This window comes from Podarcis tiliguerta (genome assembly GCF_965153285.1).
Source record: "Podarcis tiliguerta genome assembly, chromosome: 1".
NCBI classification, from domain to species: Eukaryota; Metazoa; Chordata; class Lepidosauria; order Squamata; family Lacertidae; genus Podarcis; species Podarcis tiliguerta.
In genome coordinates this window covers 21,921,030-21,939,289 of record NC_139534.1, presented here as the reverse complement: position 1 = coordinate 21,939,289, position 18,260 = coordinate 21,921,030, and positions in this window count along the sequence as shown.

The following is an 18,260-nucleotide window of genomic DNA, read 5'->3' as shown; positions in this document are numbered from 1 at the left end:
ACCCAGTGCCTCCTAAACAAGCAAAACGCGCATATCCCCCGAGCTGATTGCTCCCCGGGTCCTGTTTTGCAACGCGCAGGGGCGTCGTCTCCTCCCGCTGCCCGTCTTTAATCCGCCGCGTCTTTGCAAGTAAATAAAAGTAAAGTGGGATTTTGGCTGGGAAGGACGACGACGGTGCGCGCCTGAAAGGAAGGGAATCAACTCAGCGCTTGGAGGAGCAGGAGAAATCCTTGCTCCCAAATCTTGAGAGGGGGTCAAGCGTTTTCTGTCAGATTTCTTCATACTCCAAAAACCCTAGTTTTTAAACAAAGATCAGCGTGTTATGCCGAAGTGTTGAGCTGACTGTTAAAACATTTGGGGGGGATAATGACAATGTAACAAAGGGCCCTGGTTTGGAGTGAATCATCACCCTTTTAAAAGTTAAAGCAATTTTCAGGAGAATGGCTTTCAGCAACCGCTTTACATTATTCAAAACGGCCAAATAATGCTCTATTATAGCGCCTGAATGCTGCCAGTCAGCCCATAAGTGCAATTTGTGCAGAGGCTCGGTGCCTTATCTCTACTTCTTTATAAAGAGGTGAATATAAAACAATTTCTTCCAAACCCAGACAGAGAGCACGAAAATTGCTTCCCTTTCTGCAATCAGGGCAATTTAACTGGAGTGCAATTAGCACTATTAAATGTCGATTCTGCATAAACAAATCCGACTAAGAAGCGAAAGTGGGGTGAGAACCTCATATAAACTGAAACTGATTTTTTAAAATTATGTATCCGGGTCCTTTACAATTGATCCGTGACGTTTTTTTTGTCTCGGAATATATTTACATGGTAAATACACGGGGGCTTAAATCAACATGCATCTCTCTCTCTCTCCTCTCTCCCCTCCTTCCCCCCCTTTAAATCTCAATATGAATACTAATAAAGAAGAATGGGCTAATTAAAGGCATCAGCCCTCCTTCCTTCCAGCAAATCCAGTTTCCCAGAGGTTCCCCGCGTTTCCACGGGCCCCTTTGATCCGCACCAACTCCGAAAGTTGCAAATCTTCGGGAGGTAGAAGCGCCAAACAATTGGTTCATTAGAGATGATTTGGAAAGGGGGGGGGGCGGCTTCGCGGGTTCACACTCCAGAGCCTTCCGATGAAATGGCGCTTTTGCACCGACGGGCCTTTTCTTTCTTTCTTTTTAAGCAATTCTAAATCCATCGACTGAAGAGCAATTGCTGTCAAATATACCAGAGACCGAGTTTGCCCGGCTGCTGGGTGCGTCCTGGTCTGCGCGCAAGGGACTGCAGGGGGACTTCTTTTTCAGAAGGGGAAAACACAGCCTGCCCCAAAACATTTGTTCAAATAATTGCATCCTCCTCCCTCCTCTCTCTCCTCCTCCCCCCCCCCAAAGCAACAACGCTCCCCCCCTCCTCTCCCTGCCTCAATTACCCCTTTCATTTACATGATACAGAACCAGATTTTACCAGAGACGCTCCGAGGGGGGACGAATTAGGAACTTCGATTAAGAAAAGGCTTCTCTTAATCTTGATACAAAAAAAAAGTGGGGAGGGAGCTTGCATGAGTGGGGTTGGGGGAGAGGGCAGTGAGGACCAGGTTCACCCAGCACAGAGTCCTTGGCAGCCTAATCCCTTTCGCTGGGTTTGTTGTTTGGAAGAGGCGAAGGACGCGTGGCTATTTTTTTGCTTACTCAAAAGAACAAGGACCAGACGGGGCGGGGAGGGGGGTAGGAAGAAGCAGCAATCCGGGGATCAAACGGATCCTGGAAATTAAAGAGGAAATCATGGGACTCTCCAACAGCCCCCCCCCACCGGCCTGAGCTTTCATTTTCTATTTGTTAACGCAGCCCCCCTCCCTCATTTCCCTTGCCCCCCCCTGCAAATAAAGCCCCTCTAATGCGGGAGCATTTGATGGACGGGGCTTTCATCTCTGCCTGGTGAGGGAAGCGGCAGCAGCAGTCAGGAGGCGCCGCTCGGACGACTCCGGAGAGGAAAGCGGACGGATCCGTTCTCTCTCTGATGTGCCTCTCCAAATGTGCGCCCCCTCGAAGGCCGCCCTACCCACCCACGAGCTCCTCGTTTTCCCCATCTCAGCTTGTGTGGATTGGGATGGGGTGGCCCCCGACGCCCCCTTCTTTCTCTTTCTTTCTCTCTGTCTGTCTCTCCTCCTCCTCCTCCTCTCCCCTCTTCCGCAGAAGGCACGTGAACAATTAAAAGGGAAGACACTGTTGTGTCAAAGGAAGGTGACTGGATGATGATTTTAATTACTACAATTACGGGGGATTATTCAACAAAACGTCTTTAGGCTTGTTTACAGCGCCAGGAGAAGGACGTCGAAGGGACCATCGCCTGAAAGGGGTTGTTTAAACCCCGTTGGCGAAGGAAAAGAAGAAAAATAAAGATGCGCCGTCGAGGCTGCAGCGCCACCTGCCCGGCGTGGGCCCCGGGAGCAAAGGCGGCAGGGTCGCGATCTCCAGGCGCTTGACCCACTGCTCCCTCTGCGCCAAGGAGAGCGGCAAACGCTGGAGGAGGACACCGGGTCTCGGAGTTGCTCGCTCCGGAGTCACTCCGGATCGCCTCCGAACAGGATAGGAAGAAGCCCGTCGTGGCTGCTTCTCTTTCCGCACTCGCGGCCAAGTAGCAGAAGCAGAGAATTAAGACTACATTAGTAGCCCTTTGGGGAGTCTAACCGACTTGCTGGCTTCAGGGCGCCGACGGCGAGGTTTAATCCATTCTTCAGTAGCACAGGCCGGAAGCTGACCCAGACCCACCACTACCTGCGACGGACGTGCGCCCACCTATGCAGTCTCCAGAACTGCGCGCCGGGCCTCCAGAGGCCACGGGTTCGAATCCGGCTGCTCACTAACTGATCTTGGGACAAAAGCCACACACGCTTGCATTTCCTCCATCCTTCCCTCCCAGCCTAGCCTACCTCGCAAGGTTCTTGGGAGGACTTTTTTTTAAGCGGGGAGAAAAACGCTGCCACCAGCTCCTTGGAGGAACAGTGAGCGCATGGGTATAATTTAATAATTCCGGGCCACATTTTGTAGGTGAAGAAGGCGGACGTGGAGCCTCGGCCCGCGCGCAGGGGGGATGGTCACAACAGGCCTGGGATTATTCGCCTTCTCTGAAGGGGCGGGGAAGAATCAGTCCTTTCCAAGCCTGAAGCGGGGGGGAGCCAATCTGCACCCCTACAGGAGAAAGGAACAAACCCCAATATTCAAATCGATAATCCACCCAGTGGTTTCCCAAAACAAACCTGAGTTTAGGGCTCATCCAGGCTGCAGCCTAAACCCCACTGACCTCACCGAATGTCCTTAGGACTTACTTCCAAGTAGACGTAGCTAGGATTGCGCTGTTAGGAGTTTGAACCCTGGGCATGGTTTCTTCGAAGGGAGCTCCGGCGGTTTCAAGGAGGCTTACTCCCAAGTAAGCATGCAAAGGGCCCGATCCTCTGGGCCTTCCTTGGCAGAGGAACGGAGGCGAACCTTTGGCGCTCCTGCTCCAGCCACGGCGACGAGGTGATGCCGTGTGGCGAAGTGGTTAGAGCCGTCTGCTTCCCACAGGTTCCAGGAGTGATATTGGCCCTTCCGCTTGGTCTCAGACTGCCCTCCACGGAGGACTCAAAACCCGAGAGAGATAGAGACCCCCAGATCCACTTTGGGGGGCTGTGATTACCCTCGGTTTTGCTGCGCTATTTCAGGTTTTTGTCCTGGTCTTTACTTAAATTAAACGGCCCAGAAGGTTGAGATGAGAGTTAGGGAGCTCTCTTCCCGCACCCTTCATGCTGGCTGGGGGTAAGTCGCTTGGGGTTACCTGCTGAGCATCTCAGCTCGCCCCAGGGGACCATCGCGGCATTTGCCCCAGGACTCAGTGGGATGAGCTGCAGCAGTGAGGAAGACCTTGTCTCCTGACACCAGATCTTCCTTCCTCGCCCATTTTTTTTTGCTCCCATCTCCGTGTTGCCTAAGATTGGCCGTCTTCTTAAGGTGAATTTCACCTCCGATCACGAAGCGTTGCGCCGTCGGTGAGGACGTTTGCAGAAGCGTTTGCCTCTTGATAATTAGGAGTCTATTACAAGCCATTAGATTGATCAATGTACCTTAAACAATGTGCATGATTTATACGGCCAGGAGTCCCTTTCTCTCTCTCCCCCTCCCTCTTTCTCCCTGCCCAATTCCCCCGCCTTACACCCTTTGTAATATTCCCGAAACCACCCAGGAGCCGGGGGGAGCGAGAGAGAGACACCATCCATCAAGCTTTGCACAACAGAAGGCTGTTTAGAAAACTTCCAAGGAAGGAACCAGGGGAAGAGATGATGAGGGGCGGGGAAATCATCTGCCTCTCCAGATTGTTCATCTTGCAAGATAACAGAGTTTTGGAATCACTGAATTTTGGAGTTGGAAGGGACCTCCAGAGTCATCTAGTCCACCCCACCCCCCGCAATGCAGGAATCTCAAGCAGCCATGACAGAGGGCCATCCAACCTCTGCTTAAAAACCTCCTATGGAGGGAATACGAGGGTAATCTCGTCTTAACCCCTGCAACGCCAGAAGCTTTCTGTACCAGCTCCCCTTTAGATGGAATGGTGGGCTTGGGAGAAGACACGGGAAGGAAGGAAACTAGGTTTCCCATCTGATAAATGGAGGGAAGCTGGCCTATCAGGGCGAATGGTGCAGTTCCCAACCAACCACAGCCTTCCTTCTCACTTACAACCAATCAGGAGGCGGCTTCAACGTTAACTCTTCTGGGGTGTGTAGGCGTGGTCTATTAGCCAAGGAATATATATATATATATATATATATATATATATATATATATATATGGTGAGCGAGCGAGAGAGAGAAAGTTCTCCTACACGTGACTAGAAGTCGTATCCAACTAAATAGACCGCTTGAAACTGATGGGCCTAACTTAATCGTACCCATTATTTTCAGTGGGACTACTCTGAGTAGGACTCACGTTGGCTACCACCCTAATTCTCCTAGAACCAGTCATCAGGGAGTGAATTCCATAGAGTTCAATGGAAACTACTTTGCAGTAAACACGTAGAAAGCACATTTTAGAGGGATACAGAGCCCACGTGTACTTGTGTTCATACGCTCAAAGGCATCGCAGATGCTTCGGAGGCCCCGAGTAGCCTATTTTGGAGCTGTTGAAAGGAAACGTCGAACCTCTCCTCCCGACAAGAGAAACGTTGCAGTCCTTTGCAGAATCCGCTAAGGCTTGCCGGTGCAGTTAGCTCTGTGTCTGCAACCCCCATATGCTCGCAGATAAAACGGATTCCTCTCTATAGAGGAAGGGGAACCAAGGACGTTTGAGTGCAAGAGATCGACTGAGTTTTTCCCCTCTGACGCTGCTTACACACATCAGACACTGAAAGCACATCCCCCAAAATCCGGAGAACCTCACAGAGCTACAATTCCTAGCACTCTTAAGAAACTACAGTTCCCATAATTCCTTAGGGGGAAGCCAGCTTTAAATGTGTGGCGCGAACATTTCATGTGTGGGATTGAGCCCTTTAGACTGCAATGCAAAAACTCACGAAGGAGTAGAAATTCATCACAGAATCGTAGAGTTTGAAGGGAATGGACCCTGAGGATCATCTCGTCAACTCCCTGAGATGCAGGGATATGCAGCTGTCTCATTTGGGGATCAAACCTGCAACCTTGATGTTATCAGCGCCGCACTCTAACCAACTGAGCTATACCTCTGTTGTGCCCAAAGTCCTGCCCTGAGATTCCAAACAGAGGGCATTTTGCGTAAAAGCGCACGCTTGGCGGGCGCGCATTTAGCGCCTTGGAGACTGACCTTGTGGCATTCGCCCTCTTTCCTTTGGCAAGGCCCTTGTCTTCGCTTCCAAACTCCCTCCCTCTTGCGGCGTCTGGGGGCCCTTCTGCTCAGTATGATGCGGGGGGGGGTGTCCCTCCCTGGACGTCTTCTGCCCTGAAGGCGCAGGCTCGTGGGCGCTCTCCGAAAGCTAACGAGAGAGCAAGGAGACCGGCCGACGAGTTTCAAAGCGAATCCCCTGGACTGGCAGCCAAGTTTCCGAAGACGCGCTCTGCAGGGGGAGCGGGAGAGAAACAAACAAACAAGCAAACACGCAAGTAACCGCGCTTTCAACTCTCCAAAGTGGAAACGGATGGGGACGCCACAAAAGCGCACTCCGAGCTGGCGGCAGCCGTTCCTTCGAGCGGTGGGGAGTTCTGTGGAATGGAAAGCCATAAATGGGAAAAAAATATATACTGTCCTTCCTGCAGTCCTTCCTTACCTGGAAGTAAGCACCCTTGAATACAAGGGGTTAAGCATTTTGGCGATACCTATACAGGAATATGCACTAAGTCGTGTGCCAATGTTCATTTTTATTTTGGGTCGAGATTTCAATACAAAGTCCAAACAGAGCTCTCTGTGTGTAGCCTACATACGATACCAGAAGCAGCAAAGCTTATAACAGCACCACTATGTGGAAGTAGACCAGTTTGCTTTTCCATCCAGATTGGACCTCTTGGGGAGGAGGGTGTTGCATGGACCCTTTTACAGGGCACTACCATCTCTCAATGGGACGTGGGTGGCGCTGTGGGTTAAACCACAGAGCCTAGGACTTGCCAATCAGAAGGTCAGTGGTTCGAATCCCCGCAATGGGGTGAGCTCCCGTTGCTCGGTCCCTGCTCCTGCCAACCTAGCAGTTTGAAAGCACGTCAAAGTGCAAGTAGATAAATAGGTACCACTCCGGCAGGAAGGTAAACTGCGTTTCCATGCGCTGCTCTGGTTCGCCAGAAGCGGCTTAGTCATGCTGGCCACATGACCCGGAAGCTCTACACTGGCTCCCTTGGCCAATAAAGCGAGATGAGCATCACAACCCCAGAGTCGGCCATGACTGGACCTAATGGTCAGGGGTCCCTTTACCTTTACCTTACTGTCTCTCAACCTCTCCAAGCATTTTTGTTGTTGTTGCTGACATCTCACTTCCACTGCCTTGGAATTCAGGAATCACCAACAGGAGATGAAATGGTCAATTTGGTTCTGGATTGTGTTGTTTCAGATTGGAACTCAGCACCCACTTGCACACAGAAAAGGAGCATGTTAGGGAGACAGCAAAGCTATAAGCCTCCCCCCCCCAACAGCTAGTTTTCAGTGTGCAAGGTGTGTGTGTGTGTGTTAAGTGTATTTCTTTTTTTGTGAGGACTCCTGCTCCTTGCAGTCTCAAGCCCCTGTGCAGGTTTTATCCCTTCACCTGCCTTTTGTGAGAACTGCACTTTCCTGTAGGTTGCCCGGTGAATATGAGAAGCCTGTGTTTGCAGAGGCTTGTCTCGGACAGGGTTGCCGTCAACTCCCCTCCTTGCTGAGTGTAGTACACCCAGTGGCAAACAGGGCTTTGCTGCTGTGCATTACGTGCAAAACAGCCTCTGCACGCTGACTGTGACGGCTTGCCCAGTCTCCTTTTTAGTTCCCTTTTAGGATAGATGCTGTAGTGGTATGGCTTGCATGTTTTCCCTATTTATTTCGGAAACTTATCTCTCACCGTCCTTCCATGATGGAACCCATAACATGTTGTTTCAGTTACGATAGCAGCCTCAGGTGCCCTCAGTTCATACCTCAAGAATGTGTTTATTATAGTTATAACCCACCTTTTCTTCCAGGTTAGGGGAGAGAGAGAAAGACTCTGGTCCATTACTGGTAGGTAAGGCTATGCACTCTACACTGATTGCAAACTGATCACTATCTTGCGGTTGATTTCAGCCAATTTTAGATCCATCCAGCCTGTAATTCTCGGCCAGCTTCTATGCTCATGGGAGGGGTGGGAAAACCCTTATCTCCCCTTCTGTGTAAACCCAGGTTGAGGTGGCCCCATCTTCCTTTCCCCTCTTTTGGTCAACATTTTAAACTATTCCCTGTAACACTTCAGGCTGGGCTTTTTTCAGCTGGAACATAGTTCTGGCACTTCTCAGGTGGGCACTGTGGTGATCACACAGGGTCCCCGGACATTTCACCATCTGATGATTCCTGTGCCACCACTTTATTTCCCGCTGCCGCCACCCAGGCCCTACCTGGTACAATACTGAGTCCAGTCAGGGTTAAACTGGAACATAAACTTCTGTTTATCTATTGCAGTTTAACAAGCGCGTAGTTTCATAAACGGTATCAGTCAATTACAATCATGGGGTGCCTATCCAGACCTATAACTTCCGCTACCTGCTGTCACTCACTAAACCACCTCTCAGACTTTTACTTGTCTTCCTAGCTCCTAACTATTCCTGACTCAGCTTATTTCGTTACATTAACTCAACCTACCCACAGACTCTATCCCAATCCACTCAACTCCAACCAACTCCCAACAAACTCCTCCCTTCGCCCCTCCCAGAGCTGGTTTTATAGTCCCTCTGACTCCACCCCCTGGGTTCTGATTGGGTAACCTGTTAACTATTTCACGTCCAGCACTCTCATATGTTAACATCACAGGCACCATTGCCATTCATGGTGAGTTCCGGTGCCTCCCCCCCCCCCCCCCGAAAAATAGCACTGGCTTCAGGGTGATTGGACATCAACTCCCACTAGCCCGTGCCAGTATGGCACAAGAGCTAGGGATCATGGGAGTTGTAGTTCAGCTACATCTGGAGGACTGCACAGGCTCTCCATTCTTGAGTTACAGGGCCAGGTGCCATTGAGGCCACAGATCCTGCATATCCTCCCCCAGGTCAGAAGAAAAGCTCTATTAAAGTCTTGCTAGTGTATTTCATGTGTATCTTCCACTCCATATTTCATCGGGCGTGTTGTTGGAGGGACTCGGGTGGTGCAGTGGGTTAAACCACAGAGCCTAGGACTTGCTGATCAGATGGTCGGCGGTTCGAATCCCCGCGACGGGGTGAGCTCCCATTGCTCGGTCCCTGCTCCTCCCAACCTAGCAGTTCAAAAGCACGTCAAAGTGCAAGTAGATAAATAGGTACCATTCGGGGGGAAGGTAAACAGTGTTTACGTGCACTGCTCTGGTTCGCCAGAAGCAGCTTAGTCATGCTGGCCACATGACCTGGAAGCTGTACGCTGGCTCCCTTGGCCAATAAAGCGAGATAAGCGCCGCAACCCCAGAGTCAGCCACGACTGGACCTAATGGTCAGGGGTCCCTTTACCTTTACCTTTAATGTTGCCCAGCTAGGGTTGCCGCCTTTGTTCTGGCAAAATACAGGACAGGGCTGGGCTGGGCTGTTGGGGGGCAATTCCACCCCCCCCAATCTGGTGCTGAAGTGACTTCAAAGCCATCCATTACAATCAATTGCAGCCTAACAGGGTGGTCCTTCTGGAATTTCTCTCCCTCTTGGCTACCAGAGCTTAAATCCATGACCTTTCGTGTATTTAAACACATGCATTTGACAGAGAGCGAGGGAGAAAGAGAAGACCTGAAATACAGGGCGAACTGTGCCAATACAGGACATAGCATTTTACATTGAAATACAGGACAATCCTGTATTATACAAGGTAGGTGGCAACCCTATGCCCAGCCTCCTTAAGATGGGAAGATGTCCCCTGCTGTAGCTGCAAGCCTGCCGGCCTCCTCAGACATTTCTGTTACATCTGGCTTGCATTGCCCTTTAATGATCAACCGTCTCATTGTGATCAAGTGAACTTTTACTAATCTCTGCCCCCCTCCCTTTATTTTTTTTTGGGTGGTGGTGGTGGTGGAATAGATGCAGTATTTCATCAATGGATTTGGGGAGCCAATCAGGCAGCCGCAGCGGAGAGGCTCTGAGTAACTTAAGTCAACTGTAAAGAGTTCAGGGAGGGTCTAATTACAGAGGAAGGGAAAACTGCTCACTTTAGCATAACCCAGGATCTCTCTCTGTTGCAAACTGCCCTCTTTTTTTCTTCTAGAAAAACACACACACACAGAGAGAGAGAGAGAGAGAGAGAGAGAGGTCAAGAAGTAGCAGCCACTCCACCTCTGGTGAACTTTAGCAGCTCCAAGCCTGCTAGCTACTTGCAACCAAGCACAGCGATTCACCAAGGAGGGGAAGAGAGAGAGAGAGAGAGAGAGAGAGAGAGAAAAGATTGATTGCATCTTGGCCCTGCCGTTAAATGAGCCATTATCAGGAGAAGCTGCAATAATGCATACAGTCACTTGAAAAGAAAAGCTGCTTTCCTTGGCGAATACACCTATTATTTCAGCAGCACTCCAAGAGTGTTTCAATAGTGTCCAGGTTTGTTGCTTATTTGAAATACATTTGAATTGAATACATAGACACTGAGGCTTAAAGCGGGGTGGCGGGGGAGGGGAGGGGGGAAGGTGGAATAGAAAGGAAGAAAAACGGAAAAGGGGGGAGGAAAGTTGGTGGGGGTGGGGTGGGGTGGGGGGAAAGCCGCCAACACATTTTCGCTTGAGATATATGCCTGAAGTTCTCATTAAACTTGCCATTTGGAAAAAGACAGATTAAAGGGAAATGGCTTTTTGAGAAAAATAGACCTGGAAATGATTTTGGCCCCTTCTGACCTAGAAAAGGCAGATTTGACAGCTACACAAAGATATTAGTCACGGGTAGGATTTCCTGGCAGGCGTCTTTGCACAGTTTCTGTGGCTGGACCTGAGAGGCACACCTTCAGAGACAACCTTGGGATTTTTGTTTCTCCCCACCCCCAGAACTCCGGTTTTTGCTTGATGCTCTTAAATCAGGGGCGTCAAACACAAGGCATGTGAATTTTAGGGGGGATCCCCCACATGGCCTACCAGCACACCCCATATACTACAATAAATATGTTCATTTCCTAGGTGCCATAAGGATATCTCTTTCTGGTATTTGCCGTAACAGACCAACAGAGCTGTTCCTTTGGAATCTGTTACATCTGTTAGTGAACTATTTTCAGAGACAGGCAGTAATGCTCTTGGCTAACCCACCAATTGCTGGTGCATCAGGCCTTGCACCTTTCCAATTAAATTAGCAGCGTGGGGGAAGAAGGTCTTGGTGCAAGCAGAGGACATGCGTTCCCTTTCTCCCAGCAGCTGTTCACAGCACATCATTTAAGAGGGCCGCCTCCCCAACACACCAGAGAAGGGTCAGGTGGTTTCAGGTGATGGTGGGAGGACAGATAATGTTCCTTCCATGAACTTCTGCAAGTTGATTAATCTTAAAATCTTGGCCTCTGGTTTTCTTTTTTTCTTTTTCTTTTTTAAATATAAATCTCTATTAATATAAAATTAATAGGGACACGGGTGGCGCTGTGGGTAAAAGCCTCAGCGCCTAGGGCTTGCCGATCAAAAGGTCGGTGGTTCGAATCCCCACGGCGGGGTGCGCTCCCATTGTTCGGTCCCAGCACCTGCCAACCTAGCAGTTCGAAAGCCAAGTAGATAAATAGGGACCGCTTACTAGCGGGAAGGTAAACTGCGTTCCGTGTGTGGCTCTGGCTCGCCAGAGCAGCGATGTCACGCTGGCCACGTGACCCGGAAGTGTCTCCGGACAGCGCCGGCCCCTGGCCTCTTGAGTGAGATGGGCGCACAACCCTAGAGTCTGTCAAGACTGGCCCGTACGGGCAGGGGTACCTTTACCTTTACCTTTTATTAATATAAAATACAACCATACAGTAAAGGTAAGTATAACAAAATTAAGCACAAAAAAGAAAAAAGAAAAAAAGGGATTTGTCACCTCAGAAAGGTCGAAAAAAGGTTTAAGAGTAACAAAAAAGAGAAAAAAAGAGAATTAAAAGAACCACATATTTATATGACATCATGTCTTATCCAATAAAGTTTTCTGTGAAAAACTTCCAATCGTTCTCATTATACTTTTTCTATTGGAATATATGGAAAAAGATGTAAAACAAACTGTGCGACAAAATCAAGACAAAATCAGGCCTCTGATTTTAAGCAGATGATGATAATAATTCATTATTTTGCCCTTCTTCCACGGAGTTCAAAACATGGCCCATGGCTCCCCTCTCTATATCTTAGCGTCAAATCAGCCCTGTGAAAGGTTGGTTAGGCTGAGAAACTATGGCTAACTTCCAAGTGCTTATTTGGTTTGCCATTCCCCTTTGATGTTTTAATATATATATATGTGTATGTATCTTGCACATATGATAAAAATCTAAGAATGTCATCACGCTGCAGTTCATGCAGCTGCCAACAGGTGGCTCTATGAAGTACAATAGGATGTAACTGTCTCCCTCTCTCCAAACCCCTCAGTGGCGGAGGGTGATCAGGAGAAATGTGGTGGCCCAGGCAAGCTGAGGCATTGGGGGGGGGGGGGCAAGCTGTGCAATAATGCCCAGTAAAGTGGCACAGGTGGAACTCAGCTGTTCTTCTGGCTTGCTCATTGAGAGGGAGAGGGGTGAGGGGCAAGGAGCTCAGTGCAGTGCATGGCAGCAGGAGCCTCAGACAGGCCCATGCCTGACACTTGCCCTTCTTGATATGTGGCAATGACCTGCAATGTTGGGAAGCCAGGAGAGTGTGATGGCCTGGGATTCAGACTCGGAGGCTGAACCTGAGGAATCCCAGCCTGCACAGGATTCCCCGCCTCCGGAACCAGCTGAGCCGGGGTTCGGGCATGAGCCTGAAGGGTCCTCACCTGTGCTGGATCCTCAGGTGCAGGCACCAGCTGAGTCTGCTCTGGCTCCTGAGGCGATGGAGGACCCATTGCCTGCAGGTGCTTCACTCTCAGCCCCATCAGAGGAAGCTGAGGTTGCCTCTGGGTCCGGTAACCCTCCAGCCTCTCCTGAGCTGCAGAGGCTCAGGGCAGAGAGGCGGAGGGAACTAAGTTCCTGCAGGAGGAGTGCTCGCCTCCAGGCCAGGAGAAGCGAGTCACCAGAGGATCGGGGCCGCCCTATGCCTCGGGGCAGATAAAAGCCTGCCAGCCCCAGTCCCAGTTGTGGGAGTGACATTGTTGCTAGCCTGTTCCTGCCTGCACCCTGTCCTGCTCTTCTGCCAGAGTTCCTGACCTCACCTGACTCCCTGCTTGGACCCTGCTTCAGCTTTGATGGACAGCCTCCATACCACACCCTTGACCTCAGACGGGACTCGGACCTCGCCGTAGGGTTAACCCTTGGGACCAGCACAGAGAGCAACAGAGCCCTACCCACCTCACCTCACCAGCCACTAGTGCAGTGGTGGTGGTTTGGTGAGCTGTAAGTGAAAGAGGGGTGTGGGGTTTTTTGGAAGCTATTAGGGGAAGAGGAATGTGGTATTTTTGGAGAACTGTAACAAGAATTGGGGCTGAGCAAGCGGTAACGGGAAGGTTATCTGGGGGCAAGGTTTAAGGGTGTGGCTAGTTCTCCGCCTTTGGCTGCAGGCAGTGTGTGTCTCTGTGCATTTCAGAGACACATTGCTTCTCTCTTTTATGGTAGTTCTGCATGGCTTGTGCCCCCTAGAGGATAGGAGGATACACAGCACATGTCGTTCAATGTTGCTGAAAGAGAAACCTGCAACTGGTGTCACTGACTTGACACAGACTTTTGTGGGGTACAGGAATGGGCAAAAAAACAGGCAGGATGGAGTGAGATGGACTTATTTACATTCTGCAGAGAGAGAAAAGGATAACCTCGTTAAATCAAAACAATGCTAACCAAAAGTAGTAGAAGAAGAGTTTGTATTTGATATCCCGCCTTTCACTCCCTTTAAGGAGTCTCAAAGCAGCTAACATTCTCCTTTCCCTTCCTCCCCCACAACAAACACTCCGAGGTGAGGGGGGCTGAGAGACTTCAAAGAAGTGTGACTGGCCCAAGGTCACCCAGCGCTGCATGTGGAGGAGCGGAGACGCGAACCCGGTTCCCCAGATTACAAGACTACCGCTCTTAACCACTACACCACACTCTCAAGTACTTTTGTAACTGTAGCAGTGATAGAAATAGTGACTCATTTTCTTCTTCCTGTTCCCCCCTCCCCAAAATCATGGCTTCTATAAATAAAGTAATAGAAAATATTATACAATGTCTCCAATATATTGTAATTTTTGTACAGTTCATACAATGGATGAGATTTTAAGTCTCCACCTTCACAATTTCATAGGAACGTAACACAGTGGTCAAAAGTTGCAAGAACTCTTTACAACTATTACATCATTACTTTGTTACACCAGCATGTCTGGTAAGTATAACAGATAAAAATAATATGAAATGTTGGAGAAACTGTAATCGGAAAGGTGTGTATGTTCACATGTGGTAGCTATGTCCTATTGTATCACAGTTCTGGAATATGATGTTTGCGGAACTGGAAGACATTACATATAAAACTGTCAATATACCTCAGCATTAGTTTTTTTAACAAATTGGGAGGAACAAAATGAGAAAGTGATATTTCAGCTTGTAGAAGAGTTTGGATTTGATATCCCGCTTTATCACTACCCGAAGGAGTCTCAAAGCGGCTAACATTCTCCTTTCCCTTCCTCCCCCACAACAAACACTCTGTGAGTTGAGCGGGGCTGAGAGACTTCAGAGAAGTGTGACTAGCCCAAGGTCACCCAGCAGCTGCATGTGGAGGAGCGGAGACGCGAACCCTGTTCACCAGATTACGAGACTACCACTCTTAACCACTACACCACACTCTTGTAGAGTAATAACTGAATTTGGGGGGGGGGGGACGACTGCAGAACTTTGGACATTGACTCCCCCAAGTTCTATGGCTTAAATATAACAGATAACAGGGTCACTTATATTTCCAAATTAATAATTCCAGCCCATTGCCTTTATGTTTCCCCCTCAGCTTTTGTCAAGGGCAGTTATTTATACATCCCCAGAAGCGATAGATATTGCGGATGTTCTTTGAATGTGCTGGACACAGTAGAACATACTCTTTTCTGCTGTCCATTGTACAACCAGCTATCAGATTCTGACATTAACCTGGAAGTAACTGCAAGGGTGCCTGAGTTTTTATCAATAGTATCTCTTAGAGTGGTGAAGGGCTCCATTTAGCAGGAAGAAACCCCAATGAAAACCCTCGTTATTACGTATTTTTACATGGCTGTTTATTTGTATATATTTTAAAATGTTATATATGGGTGTTTTATGATGGCCTATATTTGTAGTGCCTAATAAAGCTTTGGCGGAGTAAGTAAGCAAGCTAAAGCAGTGAAATTCACATACCAACTTAAATTAGCTAAAGGCAAAGTTAAAATATTTGATTTTTACATAGTGTGGTATGATTTTATTTCATATGCAAATCAGAACAAATGTAGCAACATTTATCAAAGCCTTTCCTCAGCTTATGGAAAATAGACTAAGCAGAAACGGTAATATTATGATGGATGTATATAGAAAAACTCCCAAGTTGCCAATAGATCTTACATATATTTTTATCTACATATTTTTCCAAGAAGAAAAATATGTAAAACATATTATCTTCTGTTAGTAATTACAATATGTAATTCTTTCTTTCTTTCTTTCTTTCTTTCTTTCTTTCTTTCTTTCTTTCTTTTTGGAAATGTTTTTTTCTGAGGAAACTTTTCTCCAAGACCCAGTATTTGTTATTAAAACAAAGCGCCAGATCTCTCTGAAGACAACAGCTGTTAATTTCGAACTACAGTGGTACCTCGGATTACATACGCTTCAGGTTACATACGCTTCAGGTTACAGACCCCGCTAACCCAGAAATAGTGCTTCAGGTTAAGAAATTTGCTTCAGGATGAGAACAGAAATCGTGCTCTGGTGGCGTGGCAGCAGTGGGAGGTCCCATTAGCTAAAGTGGTGCTTCAGGTTAAGAACAGTTTCAGGTTAAGAACGGACCTCCGGAATGAATTAAGTACTTAACCCGAGGTACCACTGTACTTCAAAGTTATTCTTAACTCCAACAGGACACTGATCCGCTGACCCGTTCCAAATGCACTTTCTCCAAGGAGCTCAGATCCTATTCATGTCTTAGATGTAAGGCCACTGAGTTCAATGGGACTTACTCCAAGGCAAGCGTAGGATTGCAGTCTGAGACACATCTATCTGGGAGCATGGCCTGCAGCACCAAATGGAACTTCCTTTTGAACAGTGAATAATTGTTGCTGGCATCCGTCTCTCTTGGGAGATGATGGAAGAGTGCTCCTTTGAAGGTGAAACCAAACTGCTGGGGAATCGTAGTGCCTGCTGCGTTTGTAGAGACCAATACAGGAGAGACATGTTTCGTTGCAGCTGGATCAGGTAAGTGGCCCATCTAGTCTAGCATCCTGTTCTCAAGTGAGACCTGTGTGCAACAGTGCTCTTCAATTTGTGGTTCCCACCAACTGGTATTGAGAAGCAAACCACCTCCATCTGTGGTAACTTTATCCTCCATGTACAGTATTTGTCTAACCCTCTTTTAAAGTTATCTGAGTTTTAAGTATCACAGTTTGGAGAGAGGGGGGGCCCTGGTACAGATCCCCACTCCCTCACAAACTTTACCTTGGGCCAATCAAGGTAAATGGCCTCGGCCCAGTATACCTGAAGAGCATCCCCACCCCCATCGTTCATCCCAGACATTGAGGTCCAGCTCAAGGGCCTTCTGGCAGTTCCCTGATTGCGAGAAGTGAGGTTACAGGGAACCAGGCAGAGGGCCTTCTTGGTGGTGGCACCCACCCTGTGGAATGCCCTCCTACCAGAGGTCAAGGAAATAAACAACTATCTGACTTTTAGAAAGCAGTCCTGTTTAGGGAAGTTTTTTATGTTTGATCTTTTATCGCTTTTATTATTAATATTTTGTTGGGAGCCGCCCAGAGTGGTTGTGGAAACCCAGCCAGATGGGTGGGGTATAAATAAATCATCATCATCATCATTTTCACCATCATCATTTTCAATGTAACCTACCTCACAGGGCTGTAGGGAGTGTAAAATGAAGGTTTTGAGTGAATAAACATTTATCATACAGTACATTTATGCATGATAACGAAATAATACTAAAACCACCTGCTTTAAGAACCACCTTGAAGAATCTCTGACTCAGGGATGAGGAACCAATAGCTTTCCAGATGTTGTTCTCTGGGATTCTATGTCCCGTCATCCCTGAACTTTGACCTTGCTGGCTGCAGCGGATGGGAGCTGGAGCCAATAACATTGGGAGGGCCACAGGTTTCTAACCAATCGGGGAACAGCCCAGCCAGTGTGGTGTAGTGGTTAAGAGTCTCGTAATCTGGGGAACCGGGTTCGTGTCTCCGCTCCTCCACATGCAGCTGCTGGGTGACCTTGGGCCAGTCACAGTCTCTCAGCCCCACTCACCTCACAGAGTGTTTGTTTTGGGAGAGGAAGGGAAAGGAGAATGTTAGCCGCTTTGAGACTCCTTAAAGGGAGTAAAAGGCGGGATATCAAATCCAAACTCTTCTTCTTCCTTAAAACTGAGGATGAAAACAGTTTGGCCAAGACATGTTTGTTTAAAAAATAGCTGGCAAACTTCTATGTGTCTGTGTGCAGAGATCGACCTACCTGCTTACCAGCCTATTTATCTTCATATCAAAATGTTGTCCTTGATTTATAGGAGGAAACAATCCTAATCACAGCTATTCTTGTATGGTGACAAGGCTAAGGTGTGAAGAAATCTGACTGCGCCTGTCTCTCAGATTGCCCATACGTGCCACCTTTGAATTTCATCATGAAATAAAGGTGGAGTAAAAATGTAATAATGAAATAAAGCAATGATAAAACTCAGGATTGTCCCCAGTTGTGCTAGCCAGAAACTGCAAGGGACAACTTTGCAGGATTAAGGGTGATCTAACACCGAAAGTATTAATTACAAGTTCCACAAAATAATTGAAGCCAGCCTTTCATTCAGACCATAGGGTTGAACCAAATTTAGTGTACATAAATACCCAGAAGGATTCCTTTTGTAGGAATACCATCTCAATATTGCTTTGATTAAATCCATATGTTTCATTCATGCTATTTAAAAAAAACCAAAAAAATAAAATAAAAAAGAACCAATCACGGAATTCTCCTCTTCCAAAAAGCGATGCAATAAGGGAACTTCTCTATTAGTCATCAGTCTAATTACGGTATATTCTAACGTCCACACTGAACTTTTAGGGGGGGTCACTGTGTCTTGTGAATTGTTCTGCAGATCACATTTAAGTAAAGGTAAAGGGACCCCTGACCATTAGGTCCAGTCGTGACCGACTCTGGGGTTGCGACGCTCATCTTGCTTTATTGGCCGAGGGAGCCGGTGTACAGCTTCCGGGTCCTGTGGCCAGCATGACTAAGCCCCTTCTGGCAAACCAGAGCAGCGCACGGAAACACCGTTTACCTTCCCGCCGGAGCGGTACCTATTTATCTACTTTCACTTTGATGTGCTTTCGAACTGCTAGGTTGGCAGGAGCAGGGACCAAGCAACGGGAGCTCACC